This window comes from Peromyscus californicus, unplaced genomic scaffold (assembly GCF_007827085.1).
Source record: "Peromyscus californicus insignis strain IS unplaced genomic scaffold, ASM782708v3 Scaffold_15__1_contigs__length_86483966, whole genome shotgun sequence".
NCBI classification, from domain to species: domain Eukaryota; kingdom Metazoa; phylum Chordata; class Mammalia; order Rodentia; family Cricetidae; genus Peromyscus; species Peromyscus californicus.
The window spans coordinates 58,675,421-58,693,376 of NW_026294447.1; positions in this window are offsets into that span (position 1 = coordinate 58,675,421).

The following is a 17,956-nucleotide window of genomic DNA, read 5'->3' on the forward strand; positions in this document are numbered from 1 at the left end:
CTGGTAGAATTCTTGCCTATCCTGACAAAGCCCTAGGTTCAGTCGCTAGCACAACATAAAACTTGGTTTGGTGGTGGAATCCTAGCACTCTGGAGATAGAGAAAAGTGGAGCAGAAGTTTAAAGTCCTCCTCAGTTGTGTAATAAGTTCCAGGGCAGCCTGGGATACATGAGACTGTCTTTAAAAAGAAAACTCTTAAAAAGAGTCCTACTATGTATCCAGGACTGACCTTGAACTCATGTCTTCCTGCACCAGGTTGCTATGGTTTTTGACGGATGGGTGGATACTTGAAAGAGGGGTTGGACTGCCTACCTCTGCCTATATAGAGGAAGGGGAGTACCCTGGGCTAAGGAGGAGGGGACAGGAGGGAGCTTCTTCCCCGTCTGTGTCATGTAAGATGGGACTGGGGCCCAGTGCTCCTTTCTGCTGTTTTGGGTACCCTACGATATAAGATGTGCTTGGAGGGGACTGAGGGGGCAATATGGTAATGAAGGGAGAGGTAGGTCTTTCTTGGTCTCTACCCTTCCAAGAGGACCAGGACAGCAAGGCAGGGTGGATCCCTGGGCCCCAAGCCAGAAGTACTGGCTTAGGGACCTGGCCCTGTCTGGCTCCAGCCTGGCTGCCCCTTCCCAAGCTGTCAATCTCCCTTGACAGGTTCTAGGATTAGGTTTGCTTGTTCAAACCACCCGCCCTCCTATCCTGGAAGGTCTGAGGCCCCAGGATGTCATAACCCAGCCAAGCTACACTGCCAAAGCCATCTGGGCCCATTTAGGCCTGTGGGGTGGGGGCCAGAGGCACCCTGGCCTGTGAGGTTCTCAGTGGGGGCTAGCAAGGGGGTGTCCCAAGGCTCTTGGGGGCCTTCTGGGCCAGACCTCCACACGATGGCAGCATGCTCGCACTGAACCCTCTGGTCTGCTTGGCTGGGCCTGGACCCAGCACCGCCCTGGGCTCTCTGGCCCTGCTCCCCGCTTCTGGAGGCATGGTTTCTGCACTCTGGAAAAGACTGTGACTCTCACCAGTCCCTTGCTTCCACAAGGACCTTTTAGGTTCACGTCTTTCCTGGGAAACCCATCGAAGGGAGGGCATCCTCTCCTCCTGTGGCTGCCCCTCCCCACCCTCTACTTCAGGTAGGTAGGAAGGAGCAGGCATGAGTGCCTGGTGCCTTTGGGGGCCTCATGTGAGTGGTGTGTTCTCCACGTCACAGATGGCCTCTCCAAACCCCAGCCTGGCTCAATGGTCCCCTGCTCTGGCTGAGGATGCTGTTGAGAGCTATGAATAGCTTAAGGGTCTTATGCTACTTGCTGGAGGGTAGTCTGGGGAATCTGAATAAAGGAAAATGGCTGTCCCGATCTACCTGCTGAGCAGAGATTCCCCTGAAGACAGTGGAGGGGAAAGGAAAACTTCACTGTTCCCTAGCCTCCAAATCTGCCCCGAGAAGAACAAACAAGGCCTCTCTTCTCCTGACCCTACTTCTTATCTTTTCCTCTCTCTCCACCAGCTTCAATAGCTTCTCCTCATGTCCCTAACAGTGATGTGTCCCCCAACAGCCTACCCTCTTTGTTTGTCTACCTCTGTCCCCTGTAGGTTTCCCCTGCCCTCCAAATTCTCTCTCTTCTGCCGTGAGCTTCATTACATCGCTAAAGACTCAGGCTCACGCCAGAACCTTCTGTAGACTTGGCCTTTTTTTTTTTTCTAAATGAGAGAGAACACTTAGCTTTCTGGGTAGGCATCAAACTGGACCAAGTGGCTATTAGGATTTCATAGGGCTTAGTGGGTTCCACTGAACGTTAGCCTAGGTTTAGGCGCAAAGGCATTCGTGAGGACATGGGCTCTGTGTCTCTAGCTAGCAGTAAATAGACAGGCAAGAGGGAATCCCACCGGCACCTTATCAGCCCAGGCTGTCCCCTCCATAGCCATCAGGGGCAGTCCACCCCTCAAGAGCAGTGTGCTCAGTTGGAAGAGGCTTCAACCTGGGGATAGGGGCCAGTGCCTAGAAAGGCTTCAGAAAGCATTTTTGTTGTTGTTGTTTTTAACTCAATATTATTCTTTCAGCTATTTTTCTCTCTACTTACAGAGCTCTATAGAATCTTGGAAAATCCAGGCAAGTACAAAAAAGAAAACAACATTCATAAAAACCCATACTGTGAGCTGGGGATATAGTGCCACAGTAGGGTGTGCTAGGTTTGATCTCAGCATGAAAAAAATGAAGGAACAATAAACAAAAAAATCTCTGACTTTTTCACTACTTCAAGATAACCACGACTAACAATTTTAGCATATTTCCTTCACATATTTTTGCAAGTAGAGTTTCACATACACTGTGTGTGCATGTGTGTGCGTGTAGGTCAGAATGCTGAAATCAGTTTTTTCTTTCCACCATGTAGGTCTTGGGGTTAAATCCAAGTTGTCTGGCTTGGCAGTAAGCATTTTTATCCACGGAACCATCTCACTGGCCCTAATTTCATATTTTTGTTATAATACAACACACAATTTTCTATAGGTTTTTACTTAAAATTTTGCTGCAGGCATTTACCATAATTATATGCATGTAATGTTATAGTTTTTTTTCTTAGCATATCAAAAACACTCTTCATTGAAATTATTTAAAGTTATCATTTAATTTTTATTTCTTATTGGACAGTTAGGCATAGTCTACCCGTGGGAGACCATATAGTGCTACCGGAATTCGGTAATATTCCACAAGGCACAGGCAACCGCTACCACAAAGTATGAAGGCAACAGACTACCCTCTGTTTGGGTGGCCAGTAGGAATGTGGGAGTTTTACTGTGCCTGCTTTTCTTTTTGGAGCTCAACTTCAAGAATCAACAGTTTCCCCTCATGGACTTCTGGGTACCTAGTCCACCTGGTTCCCTGTCTGTCCATGCAGTTCCTTCCACATTTCTGGCCTCATTTTTCTCTTACTATAAAAGGAGATAGCTGGGGTCAGGATCCTGGAGCTGGGCCCAGTTTTTGATTGTAGGCATCAGCTGCATGAAGACCATCCATCAAGCTGCAGCTTATGTGGGTGCTGACCTCAGCCCCCAGCCTCGGAAGATATGTGTGCTGTTGATCCGGGGGCCCTCACAGGAATGAGTCGATGGATCCCACCTGCCTTGTTGATAACTACCAAGCATAAACAGGATACCAGGAATGTTTAAATGTGGGGTTGTTCTGTTCCAGAGGATGCCATACATACATTTGGGCTATTTCAGGATGGTGCAGGCCTTGTAGGAGGGTGGCGAGGGGCGCTCTGCTGATCCAGTTACCACCATGTGCAGAGGCAGCAAATGCCACCATTCCTGTCCAGTGACCTAAGAGGAGTGAGAAAAGACTCTTGATCTACATGTAAAGTGTCCTTGCTGCAGGCGCAGGACAGGAATGGACAGAGGGAGTGGCGGGGGGGTAGGGGCAGCTGTTCAGTAATCCTCTGAGCTGGCTGTATCCCAAATGGACAGACTAGACCCGTAGCAACTCGGAAAGACCCCAAATAGCCAGCAAAGTGCAGACAGGGGAAAAGGGGTGCTGGACCTGGCGTTTAAGGGTCCCTAGAGCAAGGCCTGACTGGACCTCCCTTGACCGTTGCAGGGAGAGAGTAGAAAGCAACAAAACTTCTACCTCTAAACCCTCTGTGAAAAGGTTGGAACGTTTCACGTTTGAGAGTTGTTTGGTGGTAGAGGAGTCTAAGTGTCCCCATTTCTGGCAAGCCCTGGCTCTGGTGTACCCCCAAGCCACCGTATCCCTCAGGCTCCTACAGCCTTCTTCCACACACACTGCTCCCTCGGGCTGCTGCTTGTCCAGCCCTTGTACTAGGGGCTTCTGGAGGCACTATGGTACAGAGAGAGGAGCCCCTCCAACTTAGGCTGGTGGTGGCTCTCTGGGGGCTACAGCAAGACAAGTTCCTTTGTGGGTTAGGAGGGGAGCCAGGGCACACTAGGGCCCTTGAGCAGGCTTACTCCTCCTGACCCCGTAACTCTCCCTGTGGGATGACATCTGTCCCGAAGATTTAGTGGGAAAGTCGCACGAGAGAAGGGAACCATTGCTGTTTCCAGTGCCCAGTTTCCTATGGAGGAACAAAGCCAGCAGGCAGGGATGGGAAGCCTCCAGTATCCCATCTGTGATCTGGAGGACAGTATGGCTGAGCAGGATGCGGACTGGGTTTACTGGAGAGGGGGCTCCTCCTGGGTCCACCTCAACCTTCTCTCCTGCCCTGCCTCCCTGCTTGCTGGTGTCGTCTCAACTCTGCCTGACCTGGTGTTTTTTCTCAATTTCCTATTAAAATTGCCGGTGTGTCCCTTTTCCTCTTCTTGGCTGTGTGAAGCACAGACAAGGAGTAGCCCTATACTAGGGTCGTGTAGATCTGTCCCACTCCTCCTGTGTTCCTGCAGCCCAGAGCAGAAGCAGCCCTGAGGTACCTCCTCTTTCCCCAGCCATCTTTAGCTCATGTTCCTTCGAGCCAGCTGTCCGTCTGCCTCTTCTCTGCTACTTAGGGCTTGTCCCCTCTTTCATTTCCCCCTCTCGCCCCCAAAGTTTGGTGGTCACCCCAACAGGCTTCCCTTGGCTTTCCTGCAGTGCCCCCATTAGATGTACACAGTCAGGGATTTCATGAGAGGAGATTCTTGTCTGTCTCTCCCACAAAGGCTCTGCTGTCCTCTCTATACAGAGACAGAGCTGAGGTGCATATTTGTCCATTTTAATTCATTTGGTTGACAGGCATCAGACCTAAATCAGATTTGCAGTTGAGAGAGGAAATTTTCTAAATGTTTCATTTTGCTCTACTGGCATGCAGCAGAAGCAGCTACAGGCTCTCTTTCTCCTCCTCCCATCCCTGGGGAAGAGAGCATATGTCCAAGTGTGACTTAGGGGCAGAACACCGCCTGTTTTCCAGGCCCTTGGAATGGCTTGGCTCAGCACATAAAAAAAGATCCTGACATTTGTGTCCTCTTGACTCTTCCCAAAGTAGCATCTCAGGCGGGCAGTATTGCCTTGTAAGGCAGGTAGTGGCAAGGGCCGGGGAGTGTGCGGTCAGCTGGGAGCATGGGGACAGGGACAGTCATAAACAGCACCGGGGATTAACTCTGGCCCGCATGGCTTTCGGGAGTTCAGAGGAATGAGGAGCCGGCGCCAAGGGAGGGAGAGGTGTTGGTGTGTTTTTCGAATGCAGGACTATAATTAAGGGGTGAGAAGATTCGTGCTAACCCGTAACCAAGGCTGCAGAAGAAATCATGAAATCTAATAGCCCCAGTAGCCTGGATTTGGAACCTCACATGGCCCGAGCTTTGAAGCCTATTTCGGAGCTCAGCACATTCATCAAGGGGGTGCTGGGGCTCTGACAGTGTCAGGTGGCATATGGCAGTCTCTTGGTGCCTAAAGTAGCTCTTGGGCACCTTCAAGTCACCTGTTCCAGGACTACCTCAAAAGACACAGAGGGACTTTCCAGAGAGTCTTGTGCGCATGTGTACGGTTGGGAGGGGGGCATCCTCATCTCAGCAGAGGGCTTTCCAAGGGCATAGGCCCAGTGTTTAGGCAAAAGTTCTCAAAAAACTTATCATAGTAGAAAGAAATGTGGGGTAGATGTGCTCAGGGTGTGAGGGGTGGTTGACCTAACCAGTGTGGGTTAAAATGTAGCCTATGAGAGTGTGCCCTGGTGGCCACAGTTCCTGGGAAAGGTGTATGGCCCTTACGTGTTCCCCTCTGTATCATAGTATATACTGGACATGTTGCAATATTAAAAGGTTTGTTGTTTTTTTTTCCCTTCTAGCTGTATGATGTTCATGGTGCTCCCTGGGTGTGCCATCCTTAGCCCCCACTAGGAGAATGCTGAGAGACTAAACCTTTCTTCTTCTACCATCTCCGACCACATCCTCTAGACCCAGTGATTCCTGGAGAATCCACCCAGGCAGACTCGGTTGTGGCCAGGCCATGTGGGCACGCCGTTGCCTCAGGCGCTGGCCAACAGTCTTTCTTAGAAAGCCATGGGTTTGGTGTCCCCCCCTCCTATGCAAGGGCGCAGCCTGCCCCGCTGGGCACCACGGCTCCCTCCGGAGTTACTTCTGGGGGAAACTGGGTTCCGGGGTCCCCCGTGGGATTTCCAGATTAGAAACTAAGTCAAGAGGGGCACCAGTTTTTAAATGAGGCCACATTAGTCAACAAATGAGAGCATTTGAGCCCAGCTTGGATGAGGCCCAGCGCTGCCCACGGGTACCCATGCTGCTCTCCGGGGCACGCAAAAGCATGAACTTGCAAAGTCTCAGCTTAATTCCTGGCGCTGGGAAGTCCACCTCCTTTCTGAGCTGGTGGTAACTGTGCTAATCAGCTAGGCCACAGGACAATTAGACATGACCTTGTGGGGAGCCCTGCCAGCCCAGAGCTACTATGGCTGACTCAAAAGGCTCTCTGGGTATCAGGCATTTCCAGAGATCTTCACACAGAGTCTCATAGTGAGCTCCAGCCCTTGAGGGTCACCTGCTGTCCCCACTTCCCTACTCAGGGGTCTTAAGCCAAGTGCCCACCCTCACAATGCCAAAAATGAAGGTCAAGAGGCTACCTTCTATCTGGATATCCCTTCCTCTGGAACCTAGGCCTTGAGAGGGACCCCCAGAAGCCTCAAAGTTAAGAGAGTACTTCAGTCTGGTTACTTTTGGCATTTTGGCCCTCTTACCCCAATCTTGGCCCCTGCCAATCTGGACTTGTGGCCACACCCAGGGCCAGCTCCCTGGCTGAAGGCTCATTCCCTGTATGGTGTTACTGTGGCCTGGCAGCACGTTCTAGTCCTGCCTACTAATGGAGCACATGTCAGCTTTAGGGAGCCATTGTATAAAGCTTCCCCTGGAAGGCTTTATCCTTGTGCTCCATAGCCTCTCTACTCCACTCTGTCACAATTGTTCCCAGCAAGAAGGCTGCTGTGTGGAAAGCCTCAGGGCCTTTTAGCACCTTCTCATGATTCAGGTGAAGTGTCTGTGTTCTTTCTCGGGACAGGCTTCCCTGCACATAGCCTGAACTAGGCCTCCCAGCTCTGCTAGATTTCATTGTCCCTTCCCTGTGCCTCCCCATCTTCTCTCTTCTTCCTCCTTTTTCCCGAAGCATCTCTCACACAGAAACCAATTATGCTGACTGCATAAACACGCCAGCTGATGGATGGGCTGTCACCAAATGAGCGTACCTTTTCAGCTCTTAGGGCTGCTCGAAGGACCTGGTCCATAACTTCCCTCTCTGCTGTACTCGGCCCCTCTCCTCTTAGAAATTCAGTACACTGAGGCTATCAGGAAGACGTAATGGAAGTTCTGGGCACAACCAAGCCACATTCATTCCTCCTTCGTTGTATTTATCCATGGTGTCTTATTGCCAGGTATAATCAGACCTGTGGGGGGAATAAAGAAAGAGTCAGGGTACCTTCCAGTCTTGGGAAGATACGATTAGGGGTGGCCTGGGGGTGTGGTTAGACTCTCAGGGAACAGGGAAACACTTGGGCTGATACAGGTCTCCCCAGAGGGGAGCATGTGAAGGCAAAGTGGAGAATGGGGGAGTTCATGAGGCTCCCCAATCAGAAGAGGCACTGGGGCAGGCTCAGGGGAGATGGGAACAAAGATCTTACAGACATTTGAACATTCTGCGATTTTTAACTTGGGATCACTTAAAAGTTGTGCTAAGATACAATATCGGACCACATATTGACAAGAATACATTCTGAGGAATGCATCAGTAGTTAGGTCCTTTGGTCATCATGGGTACATCACAGTGTCCCTGCACCAAGCTGGACAGCATGGTCTATGGCACATTTGAGCTGTATGTCTGGCATATTATGCCCAGGTTGCAGATACATGTAGCACAGACCTTTGTGAACATAGCAGGCAGTTAGCACATGGTAAGGAGTTGGGTCAGAACACATCTAAGTTCAGAAGAAATATCAAGAGAAGGCTGGAATGGGGTTTGGTGATGGAGAACTTGACTGGTATGTACCTGGTTCTGGTTCTCGTCTCAATACCAGAAAAAAAGAAAAAAGGAAAAAGGAAAAGAGGGTGGTGGGAGGAAGGGGCAAAGAAAGACCCAAGTACAGGATTTTGTCAGCTCTTGCACCCTGTGGGAGCTGCCATGCATTTGGTCTGTGGACAAAACTGTCATCATACCACATATAACTGTAGACATCACCTAAATCCAACCTTTCTGGCCTTGCAACCAAGATCAAGGCCCAAAGCGAGAACTGTGCTACCACTACCACCACCCACTCGGTGAGAACTCCATTCCCATGAAGCCGTGCTTCCCACTCAACCCAACACCAGCCTGTTTCCCATCCATGGATCTTTCCCAGGTTCATCATATGAGTGGAATCCCATAGAATCTAGTTCTCATCTGGCTCATCTTATTCAGAACAACATCCCGAAGTCTCACTCGTGGTACAGCATGCTGCTGCCGTGTCTTCCTAGCCTCCCTTTTGTGAGACAGGGAACTTATGGAGATCTGCTTCTACCTTCTGAGTGCTGGGATTAAAGAAGTGTGCCACCATGCCTGGCCTGTATCCTGGTCTTTTAAAGACAGGCATCATCCCACTGTACGCCCCCGCTGACCACATTGGGTTGGGTGGACTCCATTTGGGGATATTTGGCTGTCTCCCTTGTAGGCTGATGTAGCCAATGCTGCTAAGAATGGATGAGAAGAGTCTGTCAGAGTCCCTGCTGGCTTTTTTCTTTTCCTAGTGCCTGCCCAGAAATTGAATTTTCGGATCACCTGAGCATTTTATTTTACTTGTTCATTTTTTCTGAGCCACTGCCGGTGGAATCCGGAGCCTCGTGAACACTAGGCAAGCACTCTCCCACCCCTCTATACTCCAGCCATCTGGACATTTGAAAGCACAACACTTTGTGTCCAGTTGGCATTTCAGAAAGGCCGGTAAGGAGCCGCCTTGGCTATAGACTGTAGGGGGCTGATGTTGGAGGCAGAGCACAGAAAGGACCTGGACAGAGGCACCGGGAAGAGACAATAAGCCCCAAACCCAGTCTGTGAGAGGGGGGCAGGGAAGCATGCAGGACTGGGGTCTGTTCTGAGCCAGGCAGCCAGCTCATTGGTTGCTAGTGTGGCGAGAAGACAGTGGAGATGCCCCTGGCAGCTGGGCGGGCTGAGTGGCCGGTAATGACACCATTATGTACGTGCAGGGTCCAGGGTCTCCCTCTTTGACGAAAGGAAGCGGGGAGATAATGAGTTCAATTTGGCTGATTTAATCATTTCTTCCTTCATGAATTCAGCAAACATTTCTGGAGGGTCCATTAAGCACAAGGCGCAGAGCTGGGTGCCCAGAAAACACAGGCAGGGAGGGAGGTCACTGCCCTGAGCTGGAGGAGCCTATAAACAGGTACTCAGGACCCAGTGTGAGAGGGAGGGGGATCTCAAGGAGAGCTGGGTAGTTGTGGGCTCTGGAGAGCTGCCTGTTTCTAAGCAAGAGAGAGAGTCCCAAAGAAGTGGTATCATAACCTGCAAGGGCCACTGTAAGCCAGGAGCTAACTTTGTGACCATAAATCCTGTGTGACAGAGAGGAGAAAAAGGAGGAAGAAAAGGTTGGGGTGCACATCTCAGGAACTTGCAGTCAGAGTGAACCTGAGGACTTGATTGAGGTGATAGGGAGCCACTGATGATCCAGGAGGTAGATACTGGTGCTGAGGTCCAAATAGGAAGAAGGAGAGGAGTGAGAGGGATTTCCCCCAGGCCACAGCAGAAGAAGGGACAATCAACCTTACTTCCTTTTACTGCCTTCAAGGTGGGCTCCACATAGGGAAAGCTTTGATGGGATTCTGCCCAGATTTCCCATAGGGGTTCCAGGGGCCCCCCCATCTCCCCTCTGTGCCTGGTGTTAAGGCAGAGCATTGGTAATAGAAGAATCCTAGGGGTTACTCAGAGCTACAAATTCAGGCTCTGGGGTGAGGGGGAAGCAGGGCTCAAAGCTGAGTGGGGACAGAACACTGATTAATGAGGGTCATTGACTCAGAGGTCCAGCCTCCCGGTGCATGCTGGGGTCAGCAGACCCATATGGGGGGGAGTGCACACCTGCTCAGCCTTGGTGTGAGGTGAGTGGGTTCGCTCTGTGCGGCCAGAGGATTAGTACTGATTCAGAGCAGGTCAGGTGCACTGCACGGGGGCTTTTGTTCAGCCCTGCCTGCCTTTGTCCCTTGCCTGTAGCACGCCCTGGCGACATGATGTCACTTCAGCCGCATTAAGCTGGAACAGCTCAAAATTGAATAATTAATTACACTCAGCTTCAGTTGCAGTGACTAATTGATCAGGGGCCGTCAGAAGACACCTGGACAGGATTAACTGGGTACAATAAGGGCTGCAGGCAGGTGGCACGGGCCCCCGTCCTCCAGACTCCGTGTGTGATTTAATTAGGGCTGACTTGATTTCTCTATTCTTGCTGGAGGTCTCAGGCAGATCCTATCCTGGCCGAGGGTGGCATCTGGACATGGCGACAGGCTGGGGGTCTGGAAGCCTATAGTCCCCCAGGCCACCTGCGCTATGGCTAGTTCTGTGGCTGGGGCAGGGGTCTAACCTCATGGCGTTTTGGTCGCCTCACCCAGTCAAGTGGGTGTGTCATTGCCATGTCCCAACACCCTGCTGAGCCCTAGAGTGGGGTTACTTTTGTCACTGGCTTCTTGGCCCCTCCAGAAAGGTTGATTCAGCTGGCCCCTCATCTCTTGAATAGCTGGAGCAGTGGCCCCTAGACCTGTACAGTCTGTCTTATCCCTTGTGGACTCCCTGTGGTAACCAACTGTCTTTCAATACCATTATCTCTGGAACCTCCTCAGCTACCCAGTACAGCTTCCTGGATGTGAAACAGTGCATCATCCTTTGGCAGCCTGACTACAGCCCTGTTCTCAAACCAGGCTTAGTCAACACGCTGCAGAAGCTCACAACCATGTAAACGGTACACCCTGCTCCTGTGAAGCACTGAGTGTATAGTTGGGTTGTCTGTGAAGGAACTGATTTCAAGTTTGATGCGGGTGTTGCAATATGGACTTGCACAGTGGAAATGGTCCCATGCTCACACCACGTAGTCTCTGTCGCCTTCACAATTGCTCCGGCTTCCCCCTTGGCCCTCTGCTCTTGCCAGGGGACTGCAAGCAGTGGTGGCCGCCCTGAGACAGTTATTTCTTGTCTGTTCTTCTGTTTTATCATTTGGAAAATGTGAATATCTTGAGTATATGTGGATGGTGGTGTCATCTACCTTCCCAAGCAAGCCAAACAAGAGCCAATAAGCCCCTGGTAGGGATGGGACAGATACTCTGGATGAGGAGATGAGATGGAGGGGTTGTCCCCATGGCTGGCATGGGTGAGAGGGCTATAGCTCTTCAGTGGATGGTTCCTTCCTCAACTTCCTGTCCCTCCCTCAACTTCCCCTATGCCTACTCCTAGGACAAGAGTTCACAGCCTTCCACTATCCCCCTCTGTCTTTTCCTTGTTCTCTCTCCTTATAGAATGTTCTCCCAACAAGAGATTCCAGGTCTGTGGGGGCAGCACTTCTGTCAAGTTCCTCTTCCGGAAGGGACACAGAGTATGTGTCTTTCGTCAGCTACCTGGGTCAGATGTCATGGTGTCACATTGGCAACCCATGGAGCAAATCACTTCCCCATCCTGGAGGCCCAGGCAAGCTCCTGTCTCCACATCTAGCTCTGTCATGATGCCTGCCAAGGATAATGTCTCCAGAGTTTGAGGACAAAATTCAGAGGGGGCTACAGAGGGAGGAAGAGACCAGAAGGCTAAAGCAAGGGATGGGTCATATAGATAGTGGGATCCATTATCACCTAGGAGTGGTTTCTAGATGTTTCTGTTTCTGCTATCAACATTTACCCAAGTACCATAAAGAAACAAAGAGCTCCACCAATCTAAACACATAGCAGACAGGGTCTGCTGCCACTCAATAAACCAGACCACTGCTGGGCGGGTCTTTTCTCCCCAGAGGCCCAGATATGGCTCTAACGGGAACTAGGCAGAGCCCTTTGGGTACATATGGCATGCTCCCTCGGAGCCCTGATTGCCTGTGAAGGTAAGTCATTTGCTGCAAATCTTTATTTTCACATGACAGAAGTAGTTTGTTGTAACAGATTCAGATAGGGAAGAATGTGGTTCCCCCAAAATAATCACTGCTGACTGGTTGCTGTGGCTCCTTCCAAATATTTTTAGGCATATCCAGTCATTGAACTAAATATGTACACACTCACGCTTTTTTTTAACAGATGGGATCATCCGACACAGACGGTCCCTTCAACTTGTCTTTGCTCCCAACAACATGCTCCCGACTTCCCCTGCCCGTGCACGCCGCCCGGCTTCATTCTGTCTGTCAGCTGAGTAGTAAATAGTATTCCTTAAATGGATGCATTTCATCAAGCCATTTCTCTAATGATGGGCAACAAGATCACCATAATTTTTTTTATATAATTACAAATAGAGCTGCTGGGAGAGGAAAAAAAAGTGACCTAAACATTCTATCCACATCTGCAACACACTGCAAAGGGGCATTTGAAATATTCTTCTAAAAGGGCTACTCCAATCCACACTCCGATAATGGCAGATGATTGGAAGAATTCTACTAAATCGAGAGAGGCTATAGGATGATAGGAGGGGAAATGCAGAGGGAAAATGAGAGCTTGATAGGAGCTATGGAGGGAGTGTGGGCCTCTTTCCCTCTGCCCTCAGGGGTTGCTTTGGGGAGCTGAGCTTTGCTTGGGGGGTGGGAGGATTCCAGGATGTGCTGACCCCCCATCTATCTATGTCAAAGGGTCCTACCAAGCCAGGCTGACTACTCATTTATCAACCAGCTACACGGAGCTGACCCCATTGGGCAGTTCGTTGCCTTTCCCCAGAGGCCCTTTTCCAGTAAGAGACTGCAAGAGCTCAAGGCTTGGGGAAGGTGGGGCTTCTTTGAAGAAGCCTCCTTTCTGAGTGGGGCGAAGAGAAGAGATTCAAACCCCCTGTTATATTTTCCCCTTGATTACTATCCCAGAAGTGCTTGCTTTTCTAAGTCGCAACTCCACTGGTTAGTGCGATGGCAAGAGGGTAGCTACTCTTTCCAAAATTCCCTCCTTCAAAATATCTGGTTTTGGAGACCCAGGTCCCTCATGAGGGATGGTGTGAAGTTCCATATTTCCGTCATCATCAGACCTTAACACAGGGTCCCCCAGGCCTGCCAGAGGATAGCCGCCTCCTTGGCTGCTCTGGTCAGCTTCCCCTGCCCTCTTCCTGCCCTCAAAGCACTTCAGAACCAGGAACACGGCTTCAAACGGAAGGTCACTGGGCCCCTGGCCTTGGTGACTCCCCTCAGAAGTCAAAGGCCATCCAGACACAGGAATCTCTTCAAAAGTCAAAGGTCACTCAGAGGCCTTTCCTGTTCTGTTTGTACTGGCTGGGGGCGGTGTCTGTGGTGGTGCAAGCATACAGAAGGTCAGCGCCCCCCTCCCACACACAGGGGCCCAGAGAACATTCTCCTGGGGGAGGTTTGAATTTCTACTTTCTAATTCAAGTGCTGGGCTCTATGCCTCAGTTTCCTTGCTTGTCCAGATGCCTGGCACCAGGCCAGCTCTGAAGCTCACTCTATCTCATTTCTTAGATATTCATCATGGGATCCCACTCCCAGCAGTGCCTTTTGTGAAGAGGTGAACAGATAAATACCAGAATCTGCTAAATGTAGCCACGGCAGCTTAAAGCCTTCACCTAGCCTCCAAGTAGTGTCTGGCTGTGGAAAGACACGGCGAGTGTCCTGTTACAGAGAAATCAGCAAACACAGGTCTTTCCTACCCATTGCTAAGTCAGGATGCATGGAGTCCCCCACACGCGGACAGAGAGCCAAAGGTTTTCCAGGGCTAAGGAGGCTACACACATGGAAGGGGAGCTCTCTTTCTCTCCTAACATGAGCTGCACCCACCATCCTGGACAAGCCCGGTCTGGCCCCAGCATCCAACTTCCTTATGTATTTACTTAAACCCTGCCTCATCCTGAAGAGGACTTAAGGCCTCACCATGAATGCCATCTTTGTGCAGCCCTCCAGCGCTCAAGGCCAGGAAACCCAGGCAGGGTAGCCTGACTGGGAGGTGGGGGCCCCACCTGGCTGGAGGCCCAGGCAGGTCACCTAGGTATTGCTGCCTCCTCATACAGAACTTCCTCAGGCTCCTCGACCTGGGAACAAGCAGATCTTGGCAAGCTCCCTTGATGGGAAGATAAAACCTATTGAAACTCTCCCTACACATATGGATGGCACCTCTGGGTCAGTATCTTAGTGTATACCCTCAGGTGGCATGGGGAGCTGTCATATGCAGGAGGAAGGGTGTGAGAGCAGTCTCCTGCCCAGGGCTCTGTGGATGTAAGTCCTGTAGTTTATGGCCAGTCCACATCCACTGGGGACCAAGACCAGTAGAACGGCTCCTGCCCTTTGCCTGACACCTGCCTAGGTCTCAGGGTGTGGCCCTCTCTCCCTGTTTGTGAGATGTCCTATGTACTTTCTCACTTGCTAGCTGTCCTTCAATATCCAAAGGGGGGCTTTGAAGCCACCCAAGGGACACTAGAGTGGTTGTTCCTTTCTGTTTTCCCTGGAAGTACAACAGCGAGGGTCTGGCCATCCCTTCACAGGCATACAGAGAGCTTCAGGAAGTGGTGTGGAGGACAAGAGAATGCTGGCTACTGAGGACCTTAAGGGATGGCATGTTGCCAAACAGTTTGCACTTAGGAGAAGTTCTCAATTCCGCCCTCAGATGGATGAAGAGACTGTGAGCTCTGAAGATACCTAGGCACCTTCTCTGCAGCCCTCGGTCTCAAATCCCAAAGAGCTTTTACTGTTGGAGTGACCAGTCTTCTAGCGAATTATGTAGGCCTACGTGGATGAGAAGAAATTCCCTCGAGATCGCTGTCCCCTACACCCAGCCCGGAAACTTTGTGAACTTTGTCCTTCTAACACCTGGGAAGCTTTGGGTCAGATAATGGAAGAAAATGTGCAACTGTTAGAGCCACGAGGGCTAGTTCTGGCCATTATTAACACAATGGCTGCTTGTGGAGTTCAGCGGGGCAAGGCAGGGTTGAAATCAGACTCCAGGTCCCATGTACATTCCAGCCTGTGCAGGACTGAGCCTGCACGAACTCTGTCCCACTCCCAGTGGCGCCTGCTCCACTTGTGATGGGGGGACATTTGGGTGGTCCTGCCACCTGTTGGAAAGCTCAGATGCCTGTAACCAAAGCAGGGCCTGGAAATAGCCTGGAACATGGCACGTCGTGCTGGCGCTGCCCTTGGCCGCCTGCTAGGGAGGTATCTTGGGAAGAATTTGAAAGGCAGACATTTTATGTTGTGCGTTTGTTGTTCTGCAGTGCTGAGGATTGAACCCATGGTCTTGTACTGGGTTTTCCACCTAGCCTAGAACACACTCTATAGACTCAATTTACCTCAAAGTTGGAAACTCCTGCTTCTGGCTCCTGTGTGCTGGGATCCCAGGCCTGTGCTGACTCATCTGCGGAGAGACAGACTTTGTGAGCCTTCTAAAAGATCAGCTTTGGTTTTTAGACACATATAGACCTGCATTCCCACACTGGGTTAAGTTTCCCACTTTGGAACCATAGCTCCTCCACCTGTAAACTAGGGAAGGGGACCCTCCTTTGGAGTGCTACAAAGCTCAGGGACAGCTAGAGTCCACAAGAAAGCTGCAACATGACCATAGCTGTCCTGAAAGTCACTTGAGGGCAGAGTTAAGGTCCTTGGAGACTGGATCAGTCCTTTGGCGGCTCTTGTAGTAGAGCGGAGGCTACCACTTCAGAAAGACCTTTCAGAATGGTGCAGAGGTTACAGTCCATGAACAGAAGGTCAGGAACGGCCACAGCCGCCAGGCACCAAGCCATCTGAATGTCCCAAGGGCAGGGGTTATCAGGAAAATGTGTCATTCCCCTCTACTCCCCCACCCACCAGGTTCAGGTGGGCTACAGAGAGCAAGCAGGACAACAGAGCGGTTCTGAGGTCTTGGTCAACAAGCTCAACACACACTGCTGACCCTGAAAACAACCCAGGACAAAGGACACAGTGCCGGAAAGCTCTTGTTTGACTTCCCACAGTTGGTGGCTTCCGTGTGAGAATAAGGGATCTGTATTAGCAGTTTCTATGGCTCTGGGTGTCTGTGTGTGTGCACTGGAGACACAAACAGGCATGCCGGATTGGGGTAGAGCTGGGTGTCATGATCAGAGCTGGTCACTGCTGGCTGTGTGAGCTTGGATATGTTACTTCCTACTGGTGGGCCTCCATTTCCTCAGCTGAAAACCAGGACAGAGGGCTGACTTGACTGACTCTTGTAAGAATCACTCACACAAGCCTCCCGAGGGTGATCAGTTCAGGATGAACCCTGCTTCCTACTAGGCGAAGGACCTGCTTGGCCCTTGAGCCCCAAGTTGGAACCTGGTAAATCAGTTCTCTGCCAGGAAACTCAAGCAGCAGCCTTGCTGCTCTCCCTGTATGTCAGCTGGGGACACTTGAAACCAATAGAGGACAGCGGCTTTAGGCAGAAGTAAATTGCACACTTCAGAGGGCAAGGTGAATCCTTGCATAGCCGATTCTGGGTGTTCTGGGTCCATGGAAGAAATAAGGCATGGCTGCAGGACTTTGGGGATGAGAAAAAGGACCAATTAAGGTACTTTGGAGAACGGTGAGTCTCCAGGCCCCACAGAGGGAAGGGCAAAGAATGTGAACAGATGAGACATGGAAGGCTCTCAGGGCCCAGGAGACTTGCCCTAGGCTCACAGGTAACAAGAACCTGGGCAGAAACACACGGCCAGGCCTACTTGGTGCCTAAGCTCCCCAGATCTCCACAGGCTTGGGGAGCAGGGGGGGGACTAGCCCCTGTGTCTGTCCACAGAAACCCCGTGGCTCCTCACAGAGAGGCGGGGTGCAGCGCCATCAAGTCTCCTGTCCTGGGCTATTTTAGGATTTCTGCTGAGAGCACAGGAATTCAGGCCCATGGGCCCAGGGGCCAGGACCACCTGGCCACCCTTCCCAACTGAAGGCCAAGGATGGGTGAACCAAGGTTGGAAAAACTCAAGACTACCTCAGCTCCAATTTTAGCCCCACACATGTTTGAGTCCAGGGCATAGCTGTCTCCTGCCAGATTCCCAGCATGTCCTATTTAGGACAGACCCTCATCCCACACCCTCTCAATCCATCATTACCCGCCACAGATGGCACTGGGCATGTGTGGCTTTGCTTTACTTATAAGGCCTGGAGCGGGCAGGAAGTTCTCTGGTGTCTTATTTCTACCTAGGCAATGGGCCAAAGTTAGAGCCTGGGGTCTGGATGCCCTGGAATTTGAGGAACAGGGGTTTCTGAGTGAAGGGGCAACTCATGGCTACAGCACAGAAAGACTTAGAGTTGGCCCTTCTGCCAGTTGAGTACCTCAGGAGTTCTGGCTCCTAATAATGGAAAATGGGGCCCAAAACCCACTCTTACCGGCCTCTTGTAGGGATTAGCTGATACCCTGGCGGCCCCTTGGCTTGGGCAGTCCAGCTATGTGAGGCCTCAGCTTGCCCTGCCTCGACCCTGAGCTGGTCTGCTGGCTGGCTTGACCTTGGCCCACAGGCAAAGGCCCTGAGGGAGAGAGGAGGGGGCTTCAGGTCCAGAGACGGTTCCGGCAAGCAGAGAGGCCTTCGGCAAGGAGCACTGGTTGCTCTCCAGGGCTGAGCCCCCGCCCTGGCTGTGGAGAAACAACAGCTGGTGGGAGCCTTCACTTGTCGCAGTCTCCACCTCCAAGGGTGCCACCGCCTTCAATGCCATGTCGTCCCCAACACCGCCAGCTTCTGATACTTCTTTCCATTCTGTCATGAGTTCTGGCTTCCAGATAGTTGGGCTGAGCTGGAGCCTGTGTGCTTTTGACCCCTCGAGACCCTTTTCGAGTTCAGATCCCATGCTTGCCTGAACACATTCTTGGCTTCCTAGAGAAGGCAAAGTGGGGGGGTGGGT